This window comes from Lathamus discolor, chromosome 2, assembly GCF_037157495.1.
Source record: "Lathamus discolor isolate bLatDis1 chromosome 2, bLatDis1.hap1, whole genome shotgun sequence".
NCBI lineage: Eukaryota > Metazoa > Chordata > Aves > Psittaciformes > Psittacidae > Lathamus > Lathamus discolor.
Genome location: NC_088885.1, coordinates 41,411,096 through 41,428,999, shown reverse-complemented (window position 1 = coordinate 41,428,999; position 17,904 = coordinate 41,411,096). Strand labels below are relative to the sequence as shown.

The 17,904-nt window shown below is 42.5% G+C and overlaps 1 protein-coding gene across 3 annotated transcripts in view; it reads right to left on the bottom strand.

Annotated features, from left to right (window-relative positions):
- Nucleotides 1–11,143, bottom strand: part of KIAA1217 (KIAA1217 ortholog) — a 384,957-nt gene extending 373,814 nt beyond the window's left edge. Inside the window, exon 1 of one of the 3 annotated variants that reach the window (XM_065666573.1) lies at nt 10,877–11,143. The gene's annotated coding sequence lies outside the window, so the exon portion shown is untranslated. Of the gene's footprint in view, nt 1–10,548; nt 10,603–10,808; nt 10,826–10,876 lie in introns of those variants that run through there. The other 2 variants (XM_065666574.1, XM_065666575.1) reach the window with 2 other exon arrangements.
- Between the last annotated feature and the right edge of the window lie 6,761 nt (nt 11,144–17,904).

Genomic DNA, 17,904 nt, shown 5'->3' with positions numbered 1-17,904 from the left:
AACTGTGTCTGAATACCTGTACGCTTTTGTTCCTCATGTCAAATGTCGCGGCACAGCCTTGACAGGAAAAGCGCATACACTTTTTCATTGCACGTGTTGCATTTCTTGTTCTACAGCAAATGGAAGAGGTGGCAAAAATAACTCAATTGGAAAAATGTGTGCATACCTGAGAAGGCTGAGAAATGTTGTTCTCAAACAGTAGTAAACTGGAGGTCAGGTGGGCTTCTGTGTGCCTCTGAACTGGGATGGTGCATTGCAAATCAGGAACCAGCATAACTGGCTGGAGGGTCTGATTGCTTCTATGCTTCTGATGAACTTTGATTCTGAAACACTAGCACTATTTTAAAGGATTGATAAACAGCTATTATTGATATTTTCTGGTCATCCTGTGTTGGGGTTTCTTTGAGCATTTCAGAAATGAAGTCTTCACAGTCACAGTGTATGAAGAGGGGGAGAAAACCTTAAAATTCAGTTTAGTATAGCAACAGAAACCAAGAAATGCCATTGTTATAACAACATTGTTATATCACAGTGTTGTATGGCAAAATGAGGTTGTTTGAATTCCTTAATTGAATTTTTCATACCTATCATATTTGGATTCTTTCCAAACACAAGCTTAGCTTGGCTTCCTGCATGCTGGAAGATTAAAACATGGCAACATTGGATTTCTTTCTTTTGTCATTCTTAAGGTATTGTGAACAGATCAGTTCCTCCCTCCTCCCATTTTGGGTTGTTTATGAGAGAAATGTGCATCTCTAAATACTATCGTTTATATGTGGCAAAGCCTTTCAAATATGTTGCTGAAGCGGTTAGCCATTTAGTGGAGTGGTACCCTGTTATGCTCATGTACATGCAGTCCTGTCTGTCCGCAGTTGCTCTGCCTTACTCACTGTGGTGTTTGAGAAGTGTCTTGCGAGTTCTCAGGTTTTTGTGTGGAGTTCACAACTGCACAGGATAGAGTGCTCAGTGAGTCATTACTGGCCCATTTCTTGAGGTGACAATTACTGAATAATGCTGTTCCCTCTTTCTGAAAAACCTTTGCCAAATTCTGCTTGCATTAGAGAACAAGACAAGAAGTTGAACATGTGCAAAAAAGGGGATTCACTTCAGGGGGATGGGCAACAGAACCCCATTCAGGATCGTCTCCAACCAGCATAGTCCATCAAAGAAGGGAAAGACTAAACAAGATTTGTGCTTTAAATATTTACATTACTGTAGTTCAATATCTTTCAATCTTAATTTGCAGCTTACTTGGTGCCCTTTACAGATATTTGTTCAGAATTGGTTAAATGTCAGCCACAAAAATAAAGCTCAGATAAAAAAGTAAAACTTAATCATTCTTTAAAAGTTTCCATCAACTCCAGAAGTCCACTGCATGCCAGCAGCCTGCGCAAGAAAGAGACTCTTGTTCCTGCCCCGCACACAACGTCCCACATAACCTTTAAAACTCTGTTGGATACATAAAATAGCATTGATCCCAACGCGCCGGGAAACAAGGCCCTGCGAATGAGAGATCTCAGCCACAGATGCCCCGCTGAGGACAAATCCCGCCTTGTCCTCTCTGCCACAGGCAGTGTCGGGGGGGGCTCCCTCCCGTGGTCCAGGCAGCCTCCAGCAGCAGCCCAGCCTGCTCCAATTGCTCTTTTGCCTTGGCACAAAAAACCTGACTTTAAGAAGGGGCTGAGGGTGCCTAACTCCTCCCTGTGCCACAGAACTCATGCCCCAACTTCCATTTAGCCTAACCCTCCCCACAGAAGTGCTCCATTTCTCATCTCAATCCCACCGAAAACATGAGCAGGGTTTGCTCTTTCATAGGCAGAAAAACTTAAAGAGTTAATTGCTGTGCCAGATGGTAGGCCAGGCTGGATGGGGCTTTGAGCAAACTGGTCTAGTGGAAGGTGTTCCTGCCCACGGCAGGGGGGGTTGGAACTAGATGATCTTTAAGGTTCCTTCCAACCCTAATGATTCTAAGAAAGGTCCAAGTTATTATGAATGATATAAAGCACTCAGAGGTCTGGTCTTTACTGAGCAACCCAGAGACCAAGCTCTGTGCCAGAGATCATAAAAAGAATCCCATAAAAGAATTGCTTACAAGACTCACATTATGAAATTACAGAAGTACAGTAACAGGATCTTAATACCTACCCATGGAGACACTTGGTTTAAAAAGAAAATTTGTAACATTTAGCATAAATGAGACAGCACCTTGAAACCAGTAAAAAAATAAAAATTGCACCTACCAGTAAACCTGCACTTACAAGTAACAAAGGAAGGCACAGCGACCTTTGTCAGGGAGTCACAGAAGAGACATTCCTCATGTTAGGGATACACTTTCTACTTAAACAGAATTACCGTGCTCACTCCATCATTTGGAAACTTTTAGATGTCATATTGCCATTTCAGCAATAACATCAAGCAACTAATAAATGGTCATGGGTTGTTAGACACTGAAACAACACTCCAGTCAAACATTCCAGTGCACGCTGGTGCTCTGTTAACATTAAAGCGAACATCAAAAGGAAGAATCTCTCACACGTAGACTCCCTCCGAGTTTTTGTCCTCCAGTTTTCCCTCAGTGAGCTCCATCCATTAGAGCTAAAAGAGGAGTTCAGGCACAAGGCTGCATGCAATCTCTGCCTTTTCAACAGCTGTGTCATTTAGCTGCTTTGAGGATAGTTAATGATGCTTATTAGCATGCTGACAGCTGATGTATCCATCATTAATACCGTTAGTGAATAGAGCAGCAGTTAAAAACTAACAGTAACACAGAATAAGCAGAGAGACTGCATCTGCAGACAGTGAACTCCACTGAGATCAATGGCACTAGCACTCATTGATCCATTCTCCTCATCATTGCCATCACATTAAAAAATTAAAAAAAAAAGAAAAGAAAAGAAAATAGCTTTATGCTTTCCTGCCCCCATGAATGTTGAAGTTTGTTCATCCAACTGCAGACTTTCAACAGGAGACACATAAACAGCCCTCCACAAGCTAAGATACTAGGATACAGGAGATGTGGGTTTAAACCCACATCTAGGCTGAGGAACTGCTGAATGTCTTTTCCATTCTCAGGCTGGAAGTGCTAACAAGGGGCTGAAGAGCAGCAACTCCTTAAATCACCACTCACATGACTCCTTCTATGGAAGAACTGCTAGTTTAAAGGCAGCAACATACAAGCTAACTTCAACACTACTGAAAGGGCTTTCAGCTAACCTGTTTGTCTTTGACCTAAGATGACCTGAACTATTCATAATCAGGTCCCAAGTCTCCAAGGAGCAGAGGTAGGTCAACAAACTAAACTCTGGCTTTTCTAGCTACACAACACAAAGCAACAAAGCTTCAGGAACTATGTCCTCATCTCAGCCTCACATACTGCTTTGCAAGTGCTAGACTTTGGACTTGTTGCACACCCAATAGCTGGCATTGCCTCAGATGCTTAAGCGCCACACATGGCATTTCCTCACTCTGCACCTCCTGCCCCAGGAGGTGAGTTTCAGCTTGGATTCCACAGCACCCACTTCTCTGCATGCAAAAGAAACAGCCCAAGCATACAGGCAGAAAACACCTAAGCCAGGGAACTGACACTCTTTAATCTAAAATCAAACTGCAAAGCTTCCTGTTAAGCAACACAAACAATGAAGGAAAGATCTAACACAGAAGCACACACCAACCATACAGGTTGGAGAATTCCAAAACCCATAAAGCTGTTTTCACTGTAAGGACAGTCAAGCAGCAGCACAGGTTGCCCTGAGAGGTTGTGCAGCCTCCATCCTTGGACTTTTTCAAGACATGGTTGGATCAAGCCCTGAGACATGGTTGGATCAAGCCCTGAGCAGCTTGGCTTGATACCACGGCTACCCCTTCCGTGAGCAGGAGGCTGCTCTAGAGATATTCTGAAGTTCCTTCCAGCCCAATTTATCCCATGAGTCATTACAATACATGCCACAACATGTCATGCAATTGGACCTTAATGTTAGTCTAGCCTCTGGAAGGTACTATCATGAAGTTAAACAGTTTAAGAGAAACTGATTGCACAAATGAGACTTTGTATTTTATCACTTTTAAAGTTCCAATCTGGCATCAACTAGTCTTTGTTATTGGGAGGAGGCAATGTAAATAATATTGAAAATACTATCAGCTAGATACTTCTGTTCTCCAATATGATTTCTGAGGCAAGATGCTTGAAAAACTATTTATGTATAGAATGTACTGCCTTCATACGAATTCTGCCTAACCCCAAAATAAAATAATGAACTGTTCCTACTCGAAAACAACCAGATAGTAGACCACAATTCTTTTCTTTTTAAGAACAGAAAGACATTATCACTTGCAGAGTCATGAAACCATGAGCTAGATTTTATGATAAACATTAACTTTGCTAAATAAAATAATAATAAAAAAAGATACTGCATTCATTTAAAGTCCCATATTAGGGAAACAATGTTGTCTTTTTATGGCTATCTATTACATATAGCTGAATCTCAATAATCAATTGTAATTCAGCACCATATCATCTATTTATATCCGCTGTTCTCAGCCAACTGCAGATTACTGCACTCTCTTGAAAAGTTTGGCCAGCATTTCAGCATAGCTGGCAAATGCAAGCTGGCAAGCTTTTAGCCAATTAAAGTATTTAGAATGAGTATACCACCACATGCAAGACTGCTAGAAATGGGACTGGACAAAGTACAAACATGATGCAGTCATGCTTATAATACTATATAATAATATTTAAGCATGACTCCTTCGCACTTCAATTTTGTTTTGCTGATATTTCAGTAGCGTACTACAGCTATTCCATCATTCCTTAAACTCAAGACATTTAAGTATTAGCTCCATGTTCCAATTACATTAGAAGCGGATTATCCATATGAAAATATGGTTTATTAGAATAAATGTGACAATGGAAAGATTTCTTCACTAAATGCATAATACATGTTCAGCCAAAGTACTAATTGCATACTCCATGACTAAGTAACAAATACGTATAATCCATCCTTATGGATTTCAAAATAAAGGCAAAAGAAATCTGCAAAAGCTTTTCCAGCAAACATTTCCAAGTAACCTCCATACAAAGTCATAGCAATAAAGGACAAAGTATTTCCTAACCACAGAATTTAGACTCTTGCCAGACAGAATGCAGTTTCCAAGGCAGGACTCATTGTTACTAAAGCAATACTCAGTCTCGACTATCTTCACAATCCATATTCCGAGTATGTGATCCCAAGAGAACCCTGTAGCTTTTCCCCATTAGCATCCTAATATACAACAACATAATGCTGAACTCTGACATGTCTGTAAAGGGTCTTCTATCATTCTATTTTATGGAATATTGTAAGAAAAAAGTTGGTTTAAAAAGGAAACAGTAAGGCAAAGATGACAAAAAATTAATACACTACGTTTCACTTTTAAGAACCTTCCTAAGATGAAAAGCTATACAGTTTCCAAAACAATTAGCAAATGCCTGATTATAAGCAGTCTTGTGTATTTTGCTGTACATCATACCCAAGTTATGCAACAAGACTGGATTTGTGCAATACAATTTCAATGAATTCTAAGGAAAGGACAGAATAAGGTAGCAACACTAACTATGAAGTAACATTTCACAGCCTGTAACATTTTTTTTAAATTCTAAGAACAAATCACAAACTGTAAATAATAAATACATTTTTTGTTTGTTTCCCAGAAAGTCTCGTGGGAGACTTGGGACTCCAGCTAAAGAGAAGTCTGTTTGAATTGCATATCCAGATGTGAGAACAGAGATGACCAGCATCAGCTGGGTCAGCCCTAACATCACACCAGTAGAGAAAAAGAGCAGGAGGGATGCATGCATGTTACGATCCATGTTGTCCAGAACTCCTAAATCTGGCAAGACTAAGTTGCATTCTACAGGAATTAAGGGGCCCTTTAGCCAGTACTGTAACCAGGGTTTCCTGCTCCATCCTCGTAAAGGAAGCTTGAATGAGCACAGCACTGGAATCCTGTCTTGGGATACAGGTCAGAGGAAAAATTAATGAAAGGGAAGCATCAGGCAGGCAGCTGAAGGGTAAAGCACCAACTTTTGTGAGTTTGAGCAGTACAAAGATGTATATAGCGTCTTAGCAATAAGTGAACCCCAGAAGTTTTTGTGGTGGTGGGTTTTGTTTGTTCTAAATTGGATCCTTCATCAAATACTCAGCCCCAGTGACAAAGCTTGTAAGGACTCCTCCAAAATTCCACCTCAAGGCATCAGACATCTTTTATAGCAATACTGACTGAGCACTGGCACAGAGTGCCCAGAGAGGCTTTAGAGTCTCCATCCTTGGAGATGCTCAAAAGCCACCTGGACAACCAGGTCTAGGTAAGTCTGCTTGAACAAGGAGGTTGAACAAGATGACCCTCCAGAGATTCCCTGACAACCTCAACTGTCCTGCTGTGGACTCAACCAAACTCTTACCAACTTCCTCAAAGGCACCATTTCATGTCCCACCATGCTCAAAGAATGGACATAGAAGAGTAACAGCTTCCCCTGCGTCTCATAAGATCTACAAACCGATTTAGTCTGTCATGTATAACAAGAAAAAAGAAAATCACACACATACAAATTTCACTTCAGAAAGGGCAGTTTGGACCCCGCGGTAAAAAGATGTAGAATACTACAGGAGGAAGGAAGAGATACAAGGAATATTTGTATAGTAACAAACACAAAAGCTACACTGTATTGAAACAAACCACCCATGGACAACAAGATTTTACAGACTTACCATTAAATTGTATGAACTCAACTACAGTATCAAGTGATTTGGAGATACTCCAATGATTCAGTGAAGGGTTTCCTGAGACATTTTCAATGGGGAGTTCAAGGAAGATTTTCTCCCTTTCCCCTATACAAGAAAATTGGTGCAAAAGGTATAACAATTGATCATTTTAATATCCCCTTAAGAAAAAATAAACACACACCCCCCATTACCATCACGGGATATTTCTGGAGGGACCACTGCACTGTCCCAACCCATTCTGTCCCTGTCTGCCACAGAACCTGTTTCTTTTCCTGGCACGGCCCACCTCCCTGCCACAAATAATTTTATTACCCCACGATCTGGCCCATGTATCGCAGTATTTTCCTTGATTTTTGTATACATATTTAAAGTTATTTCATTTCATGCTGGCTTGGAAAACTACAGTTCCATTACTTAATTAATTCTGAGGCATCCAAGAATATAGCCAGTTCCAGCTTATGTTACATGAAAAATGGAATAAACACTATTATTCAACTATGTCAAGGAAAAAAATAAAAAATAGGAGCAGTCTTGCATATTTAAACTATGTATACAAGTTCCCAGACATCTTTAGTGAATCTAAATCTACAAATAGAAATCTAGGGAGATTTACAGATAAGCTTAATGTCAAGTATCGCATGCAAGTCTTCACTGGATCAAGACCAAGGACCTCACCTTTTTCAGTCAGAAGGATTTAGATGTTTGCTATGACAGAAGCATACCCCTTTACACCACAGTATATTCAAGGAAAGGCAACTTAATTTTTGCAGAATTAAAGAGTCGGTGATGCCTAGCTGGAAAGCACTCTTTCAAGTAATTGCAATGGACTGGAAGGCCTTCACCCCCAGGTCAGGAATTTACATTGCAGTCAGGCTGTTTACGGGGGACAGCAGTTACCATCAACTGCCTTTCGAATTCACAAGTTGCCAGTTTGTGTGCCAACATGTTTGGGCACAAACATGTACACAAAGCATGACAAACCAGTCCCATGGACTGCTTCAGCCCAGGACTGAGGTAGGGTACAAAATCAAGTAGTCAGTTACCAAAAGTGGACCAAGACAACTGAGCTGGGTCTGCAATACCATTCCTCTCTACAGGCTTGAGCTTCTGTCCACCACAACAATGTCAAATGCAGAATCAGCATAAGTAATGGCAAGTAAAAATAACCTTTCATCCTCCAGCAGATTGTTAACTCATTACAATTTGATATAAGCAATGGTTTGAATAGAAAAAGAAAGTCCACATTTTTCCTCTTTCCCTGCCAGCTAACATTAGTTCCACCCCACTTTCCCAGTTATTTTTTTCAGTTCCCTCCCTCTCAGCTTGCTCTGTGTCCTCTGCTTCTTGCTTCAGTGCTTCGTCCTTTTTCTTAGTCCTACATTTGCCACCCATAGTCTTTTTCCTCATTGCTTTCTTCACTGCTTCTAATTTAACTTTTAATAGTCCTCTGTAAACACTAACTGATTAATCAAGATAATTACAAAAATAAGCAAGTCTTATCTTTAAGACTTCTGTATCTATAAAATAAACTTTAAGTACCAAAGTTCTCAGTATATGCATAAATTTTTTTCATATGTGTGTAAGAATACCAAGCGCAATAAGGATGCAATAGTGAAATAAGTGAAAATTTAATCATGGCTGAGAGAACAGGAACTAGAATTAAACATCCTCATTTTCAACTCTGAGTGAAAGACAAGCTTCAAAATCATTAACTGTCTCCCTTTGCTTACAGCAAGAGGTCACAGCAAATGTCAAACACAAGAGAGCTGTTCAATTAAGGTCGACCTTACAAAATCCAAACTATTACCAACAGCAGCCTAGACGTCATCCTTACCCCAACAAAACCACTGCCCAGGCAGCAGCTATTACACAAGACTCCACACTAAAAAGCTGGCAAGCTTTAACCTTCAGTGAAGAGAAACAAATTTATTCTCTCAAGAAACAATTCTGCCATACCAGAGTATTGACTTCCTGGGAAAAAAAAGTCAGAAAAAAAAAAGCAAGCTAACTTTTCACACCTCTTCCTATAGTCTAAACTAAAAGCTACATATATGGAGTAATAGCACCGTGATTTAACAGAAAGCAATAAACAGGAGATTGCTGATGCAAATAGAGAAAGTAGGTAGAGAGTAAGTTAGATGCTCTGAATAGCTATATGGTTTTAAAAAAACAACCCCAAACCCCACAATGAATAGGAATACAAAGGCAAATTGGGGAGGGGGGAGAGAGGATACAACATGGGACATATCCCAGAAAGAAAAAAGAAAAAAAAAAAAGAAGTAAATGTAGTAGTTTTCTTTAAATGGCAGCTTTATCATTGCGCATTGGATGATTAGAAAAGACAGCCAGTCCAAACTACAGCAAATTGTCAAAACAGTTTTAGAATAATTCCTCTGCCATACAGGAAAAACCCCAGTGTATAGTTCCAGGCACAGAAGCATTAAAAATACTCAGTACTAAACCCCCTCGTCTAATTTTGCAGTGATCTGTGGATAAAGGTTCTCCACAGCCCACAAGCCTGAACTAACACATTATATAATTTATAACTTTGGGCCTGTGGACATCAGTCAGAGCTCCAGGTACGCACAGCATGAAGTCACTGTGAGCTGGAGAGAGTTCTGCACTATTAACGCTGCACCCTGGACACTGCACACACAACAAGACCAGCTGTGTGCACAGAACTTCCTGCATGCATTAGCTCAGGTATTTTCAAAGGAATTTAAGATTAGGTCTTATTTCTTGTTAAGCGTACACAGTTAAGGCAAAAAGGTCGTTATATATAGTTATAGTTCTAGCTTGGTCACTGTATATAAACATCATTCTTGGAGAGCTAGATAATACGGACTTCTACACACTGCATGCTCACTGCACTTGGCTCCACGCAGTTCACAAGGTCAGAAGAAATAAATAAATAAATATGGCTTTGATTTTTCATCTCTAACTTGCAGAAAGTCAGCTTACTAAAAGGCTGCAGGATGACGTCTTAATGTTTGATATTATGCAATACTTTGTTTAATAGCCTAGTTATGCTCTCACAGTAAGAAAAAGCTACTATCCACACAGCCATTCAAGCAAACCGAGCTATGCAAACGATGAGCTGGTGATGTCCCTGGGTAGTACACAATGCTCATCTGCAGAGCTCCAAACAAGTATCTTGAAGGTAGCCGGACAGAGAAAGAACAAGAAATTAAAGCGAATCAAGAATGACTCATTTTAAACAGCAGCACAAAAATAAAGCTGACATTTAATATTCTGAAAAACTTGCACCACCATGCTGACCAATGCTGCATGCAGAGGCTGAGCTCTGCCAAACACAGACAAGCCAAATTCTGCTATTCTTGAAGTTAACAATAGTTTTGCTTTGAACTCCAGAAGCAGCAGAAAAAGTTGGCCCTCAGCTGACAGCAGATCATACCTCAGGGCACACACATGGGCAAAGAGACCCGCAAACCATCCCACCGAGCCTCGCCCACCCTCCCGCGGTGCCTGCGAGAGAGGCAGCGAGCTGGCGCTGGGGTCCGGCACCCGGTGCACCCGGACAAGCAGCAGTCTCTCCCTTAAGGCTCAAGGGAAAAGCTTCCGACTCAAACTCCACGTTCATAAAAGACTGGGTGGTTTTTTTTTTCCTCCAAAGAACACATTAATTCTGTTGTGGAAACCTGACTACAGTCAGCATACGCACACTCTCTTTCCCACACACACATTTTTGGGGGGAAAACTCATCTTTTGTGGTACTCCATGCTTACAAATAAGTAACTTCTACGTTTGACATATTTGCAAGTTTACTTACAAGCGAAAGACACTCAGAGGTCCGCGCAGGGACGGCCAGGGCAGCCGAAGGATGCTGCGCTGCCGAACACCCCAACCCGTCCGCCGGAGCACCCCCCGCGCCAAGCCGCCCGGCTCTCTCCCGGCAGCGGCTGCCGGTGCCACCCCCTGCCCGGGCACCCCTCCCACCCCCCGCGTTTGCTGCCGGTGCCAGACGGCGAGGGCAGCGCGTTGAGAGCGGGGCGCAGACCCAGCGCCGACCCCCGCCCCGTTCAGCCCCACCTGCCCGCTGCGCGGCCGCCCCAAGGTCACTCGGTCCCCCGGGAAGGCAAACTTTGGGTACCACTCACTTCCGCGGAGCAGAGTGCAGCGCTGGCACGCAGCCGCCGCGGAGATCCGGGGGGGCGGCGCGGAGCCTCCACCGGCTGCAGCGCGCAAGGCGGGCTAAGCGCTTCCTCCTTCTCCGCCTCCTTCTCCCTCTCTCCCCGACGACTTTCACTTCACCTGCAGGCAGCCCAGCTGCGGTGGGGCGGGTGACTCCGCAGCTCTCCGCGGAACTGCAGTCCCTGCCGCAGCGCCCTCCCCTCCCCACGGGGGAAGCCGGCCGGGCCGGAGGGGCGGGCCGCACCGCGCAGACCAGCCCAGCGCCCGCTCGTCCCGCCGGGGGACAGGGTGAGCCCCTGCCTGGAGCGTAGCCGCAGCGCCTGGGGGAGAACACAGGGAGGACCTTTGGGGTAGCGAGGTTTGCCCCAGGCTCCTCCGCGAGTGCGGAGGCCAAGCGGACTCGCTCCGCGCACCTCTCGAGATCTTTTCCCCGAGGCGGCTGCTTGCCTGCAGCTACTGGGTAGGGATTGCCCCCATGCTGTCAATCACCTCCCCGGTGAGGGGCTATGAATATTTATTAGGCATCCTAATAGCTGCATCAAGCTAAGCAGAGCATTTTCTTCGTGTGGTTCTTGTGACTCAGACCTCCAAAACCACCCCTACACTCGCTTCATTTAAAGTTGTTCCCGCACTGCCCCGGCTGGCTCTGCATCGAGGAAGAACTCTCCAGCCCCCGCCAGGTGCAGAGGTTTGGTAGGAGAGCATCAGCAAGTGCCCAAGCACCTGAAACCTTCCTTCCTCCTTTTTAAGGGTAGCTGAATGTTTACTGGCTTGAGTGGTTTCCATCAGAATATATCCATCAGCAGGGAGGTTGACCAACTTCCGCTGTGGGAATATCACGAGTAGACTTGTTTGGACAAACTGGGCTTTTATGCTCTATAATCAAGCTATGAAAAATGTCTTAAGCAAAATCTGAATGCACAGGGAGCCCTGAAATAAGAAGCTAATCTTGGGTGCTATTAACTGTGTCTAGAAAATGAGGATAAGAAATTGTGAACTTTCTACAACTGCATACATGTTTAAAAAACACCAACTGGGTCTCTCAGTAAAAAATGTGTATGGATGAAAAATCCTGAATTAATCTCTTCCTGTTTGTTTTCCTTCTTACAAAAATGACCCTTGATGCTTGGTGGCATACAACCACACTGACAGGAGCTCCCCAAGCTTTCGATACCTCCTGCAAAGCTGCCATCTTTGTAAATTCTGCAGATAAGCAAAATTTTGGAGGTAAGTGCAAGAAAGATCAAGACAAGCAACATCAGAAAACCCTGATTACTGGGGCACAAGTGTTCCTTGGTTTGTTTCAATGGAGGACGGTGCGTTTATTTTGCAGGTGATCGTTAACATGGAATCAGCTAGTAACACAGTTTTGGTTTCCGGTTTTCTTCACCTCCTCTTCCCAACCAGCTGACACTTCTGTCAGGAATCTGAGCAGGCTGAGCTTGGCGGCAGAGTCAAGGTCTACTGCGGCCTCTCAGGATGCTCCCACGCCTTCCCAAATGGGGGTACTGAAGGTCCCACTTTGACACAGTGTTAGGTCCAGGGAAAATTACTTCATCTTATAGGAAATTCCCAGTGCTGTTCATCAGATTTAGTACAGGACAAATTCCCTCTGTCTGTTGGCCTAACAAGCAAGTTACAGCCCAAAGCCTTGTTAACATGTACAGGCAAGAACTAATTTATACAAGTGGAAGCTGAATGGAAGAAATCATTGTCTGGTGTGAATTAAAACCCATTATTAATCAATTTAGGATGACCTTAGGAAAGTATATGCCTGGTCTTCTCTAAATTCTTGTGAATTAATACCTAATATTAAAATACTGCATTTCCATCTGCAGACAGGTACTAATTTTTCATGTACTCCTATTGAGGTAAATAGTATTTTTTCCTGCAGGCAGAATAAGGGTCTTAGAGATGCTAAAAATACCATCTTAGAATCACAGAATCATAGAATGGTTAGGGTTGGAAAGGACCTCAAGATCATCTAGTTCCAACCCCCCTGCCATGGACAGGGACACCTCTCACTAAACCATCCCACACAAGGCTTCGTCCAGCCTGGCCTTGAACACTGCCAGGGATGGAGCACTCACAACCTCCCTGGGCAACCGATTCCAGTGTCTCACCACCCTAACAGGAAAGAATTTCCTCCTTATATCCAATTTAAACTTCCCCTGTTTAAGTTTTCACCTGTTACCCCTTGTCCTGTCACTACAGTCCCTGACAAAGTGTCCCTCCCCAGCATCCCTATAGGCCCCCTTCAGGTACTGGAAGGCTGCTATGAGGTCTCCACGCAGCCTTCTCTTCTCCAGGCTGAACAGCCCCAACTTCCTCAGCCTGTCTTCATACGGGAGGTGCTCCAGTCCCCTGATCATCCTCGTGGCCCTCCTCTGGACTTGTTCCAGCAGTTCCATGTCCTTTTTATGTTGAGGACACCAGAACTGCACACAATACTCCAGGTGAGGTCTCACAAGAGCAGAGCAGAGGGGCAGGATCATCTCCTTTGACCTGCTGGTCACACTCCTTTTGATGCAGCCCATTCAGTGGAATTTTTCTGAAGGAATGCTTTGTCAACTTTTCTTTTATGCAAAGTTATCATTTGATAACCATTAGCTGTTATGTACAGGTTCTGTAATGGTTACAAACAGCAAGGTACTGGTTGGTATGCAGCTGTATTGAGTCTAGCTGAGATAGAGTTAAATTTTTCCCATAGCAGCCCTCCTAGTGCAGTGCTAGAAAGGTGCTGATGACAAACCAGTGTTTTGGCTTGAGTGCAGCTGAGCAGTGCTGGCACAGCATCAAAACTGTTTCTCCAACATCCCCCCTCAACAGTAGAGTGGGGATGGGCAAGATCCCCTCTTGGGAGGGGACGCAGCCGGGACAGCTGACCCAAGGTGACTAAAGGGATATTCCATAACATATGACGTCTGCTCAGCAATAAAAGCTAAGAGAAAGGAAGAGGGAGGTTGGGCATTTTTTGATGACAGCGTTTGTCTTCCGAAGCAACTGTCACATGCGCTGAAGCCCTGCTTCCCAGGAAGTGGCTGGACATGGCCTGCTGATGGGAAGTAGAGAATAAAATCTTTTTTTTTCTTTGATTCCATGTACAGTTTTTGCTTTTGCTTTATTAAAGTGTCTTTATCTTGACCCATAAGGGTTTTTTCCATCTTATTTTCCCCCCTTGCTGTCCTGCTGAGGAGGGGAGTGGGAGAGTGGCTTGGTGGGCACCTGGCATCAGTCAAGGTCCATCCACTACTGAAGCTATTCAAAAGTGGAAAGCAGTAGACAAAATGTTGAGTTGGCTGAAGATATTCCATTCTAAGAAGATTTACTGTTTTAAAAGTATTTGGTATTGTTATAGGGATCTTGTGAGGGGGTGTTGTGCTTCACTAAGTATCCCATTTACAAGAAAGTTCTTATTCCCAATTGCATTGTGAGAAATGAAGGGAATTTCTGTATATGTGATATCCATAGAACTTTTGCATTCACAGATTTTATTGCTCTATTGTATTTCTGAGACAAACATTAGCTTGCTTTAAGTTACCATTACATAAGTTACCATCTAAAACTGTTCAGCCTGAGTACAACATACCTAAATAATCCCTTTTGTTTTCCAAGAGTCAAGTAGAGATAGGTACCATTAAAAACCAACCAAACACAAAAAATTAAAACCTTCCCCAAAGTTTAATCACATTAGAGAAAGGAAGAAAACTCTCACACAGTGTTTTCATTCTTTCTTTCACCTGTGCCTCACCTTCTGTTCTTCTATAAAGGAATATCTATCTAACTTGTGTGAATGGGGACCAAGCACACTTGCTTGGTCTCTGGGTCTGTGCGGTGATGCTTATGCTGGGCAATGAAGTATTTCAGGATACCTGAATTGATTAAATATAGGATTGCGCTGCTGCAGAATTACTTAGGAAGGTGCAGTTCCCTGAAAGCGCTGTTCACAGCGACACAGAGGCGCTGCAACAGAACCAAACCTCCAGGGAGGCTGTGAACTTGCAGTTCGGCTTCTGAGCCAAATTCATCCCCTTTGCAGCACAACCTGGCATCTACGTCAATGAGGAATTCATTTAGACTTTTGCAATTTCCATGGCTATAGCATGCACTTGTTTTCATTTCTTCATTGTGGAATGATCTTTAGCATTTTTGTATATTTCCCTGGATTTAATTCAGATCTCCAGGCCGGCAGCTCTGCAGAAAAAAACATCCTTCAGAACTTCCTGCATTTGAAAAGAAAGGAATACTGCAGGACACGGTCTCATTCTGGCAACACTCTCCCCTGTCTTGGAGCACACAATCCTCCTTGGAACTACAAGCAGCAGGGGAAAAAGAGGTTTTTAGAGAAATTGAGAAAATAGACACAAAATATTTATGTTTATCAACGAGTATCACAGGCTTTTTTAATAGTATGTAGCAAAGCGCTCAGCCTGTTTCAACAATGTTTTAAAGCAAGAGAGAGGTCTCAAAACCTCTCAAAATATCTCAAATATAATTAAATTCCTATGAAAATCAACTGCTTGACTGTCCACACCCAGGTCAAGAGAGGCAGGACCCAGATAATTCCTCTCCAGTGCAGCAGCTTTTTCCATGGTGGCTTTTCCCTGAGCTACGAGTTATTCTGGAGCACCAGCACTTTTCACAGCAGCTCTGTGACCTGCTGGAAAATGCAAGGTCAAGTCTGTGTCAAGTGCCCGAATCTGGGTTTGTAAACAAAGGGTGCTGCATGTCAGCTGAATGGACAGAGGTAGAGTCCAGGTTGGGGAATCAGAGGAGCATCCCCAGCTCTGGTGCCATTGTGATCAATACCTCTTACAGGGGTGTTTGCCACAGACTCCTGGTTCTCCCCTAATTCCAAATCTGCATTTTTCTCTGCTTCTGCTGGTGAAAACTCCTTATTAAATATTTAATTTCAACACCAAATGCCTTTTTGGATCCCTCAAAGAAATTAAACTCTTCTTTGCCTTCCCCCACCCCAAGTATTCCCTTGGTTTTGCTTGAGCCAAAAGAGAACCTATTGACTTCTCTGCCCATTTTGATGCTGAAGTGGGGCAAGGCTATTTTCTGTCCTTCCCAGCAATTCAATTCCACTCACTATTTACAATTTCATTTATTTTCAGGTTTTCTATGCATTGCTGAAGAAGACTAGGTTTTTTGATGCTACGTAACCTTAGAATCAGCTAGTTTTGAATAAAATACATTGAAGATATATTAGAAAATAAAAGCACACATAAAAAAGTTTTAGGTTTGAACTCTGTGCTGGACTTTGCCCACTGAAATAACATTAAAATGCTGAAAGTTCTAACAGTGCAGTAAAATGGAAATGAACAATGACACATCAGTGTTAATGTGAAGGCAATCCAAATATCCTTAATTCTTTTTCCAGCTAAGTCAAACATTCTGCTGCTGGCTTCAGTAGAAGTTCACACGTAACTGAGAGGAGAAGAGTAGTAACAGGAATATGTTGGACAATGAACCAAAATTTCTTGTAGGACACTGAAAGCTCCTATATACAACAAAGGCTGCATCCTTGTCTCCACTAGCAATTCCCGGCATGTAGCCTAGTTAGATGCCGCTGAAGCATTTCTGGCCATGGTCTTGCAGCAGCAATGGACCAGGAACTGTTCTGCAGTGTAGGCAAGATACTGGAGTGAACAGAAAGTGTGTATGTGTACATGTTTAGTTTATGTTTGTCATTTATATTTCTGTTGCCAAGGAAGGAAGGGCAGCTAAACACTCAGTATAAAACAAGGTTGTGAAGAGCAGTGTGAAAAAAGGAAGCTCACTCTGTCCTTACCTCCACAACAGGAACTAAGAAAATTTCCATAACTACCTAACATGTGAATCCATACTTACACTGTCAGATTTCCTCCTGGCAAAAGAACCATATCTTTTCGCCATGGGGTTTTAACCACGGGCAACTTTTGGTAGGAAGCTAAATTCACTTTTAACTATTTTATTTTCAGTTGTTTGATTTGAGAGGGCTGAGTAAAGCTGTAGATAATTCTTAACATGTTCTGAAGATTACTAGAGCCTGAGTTGTAATAGTGACTGTACAAGCGTCTCATAGGGATCTCATAGGGGTAGAAAAACTCCTGAGTGGGGATAGAACAATTTCCTTGCGAAGAGAAACTAAGGTGACCAGAAGTCTCCAGTTTTGAGAAGGTATAAACAAGTTATTAAAATCATGGACAATATGGAGATGGAGAATAAAAACTCATTATTTGCTGTCCTTCATAATTCAAGATCTATAGTTTACCAGTTGAAATTATCCAACTTCAAGTTTAGAATAAAGAAATGGAAGCACTCAGTAAGACAATGTCTTACTCAGCCTGAAATACAAATGTTTTCAAAAATCAACTAGTTTTTTACAACCAGCGTCCAAGCAGGTCTGTTTAATAGAGTGCTGTGGATGCAATGTTTGGCATACAAGTCCATGAACCGACAGAAATTGGTTACATTTTTGCATGCACACACTTTCTTCATAGTGACCTGCCACTGGTAACCATTAGAGACAGTATACTGAGTGAGGTGGACCTTTGTTCTTATCCAATGTGATTGCACTTACTTTGTGATTAAGCAATTTCCTTCAGAATGGAAGCACCTGTGATAAAACTGGTGCTGTCTTTTTTTGTCATATAGAAACCTATGACAGACACATTAGGCATAAAATGATGGGCTTTTATATTTATTTCTAGATTTATAGAGTATTCTGTTTTATATTTCAAGTAACTGAGCTAATGCTCTGCAGCAAACACTTGGAGAGCCATCATGAAAACATGAAATTAATGCTTAGACCTTCCAAAAAATAAACTCCTGTAAAACTGGTTAATGGTATGAGCTTCATTTTATATATTCAATGATGAACTACTGATCAACATGTCAGAGTAGTTTATGAATACTGACAATACCTGCTTGGTTTATAGGGATCATTATTTCCAAAAGGCTAAAGAGAACATGAAGTATGTCAAGACTGCATATATATGATTACTAC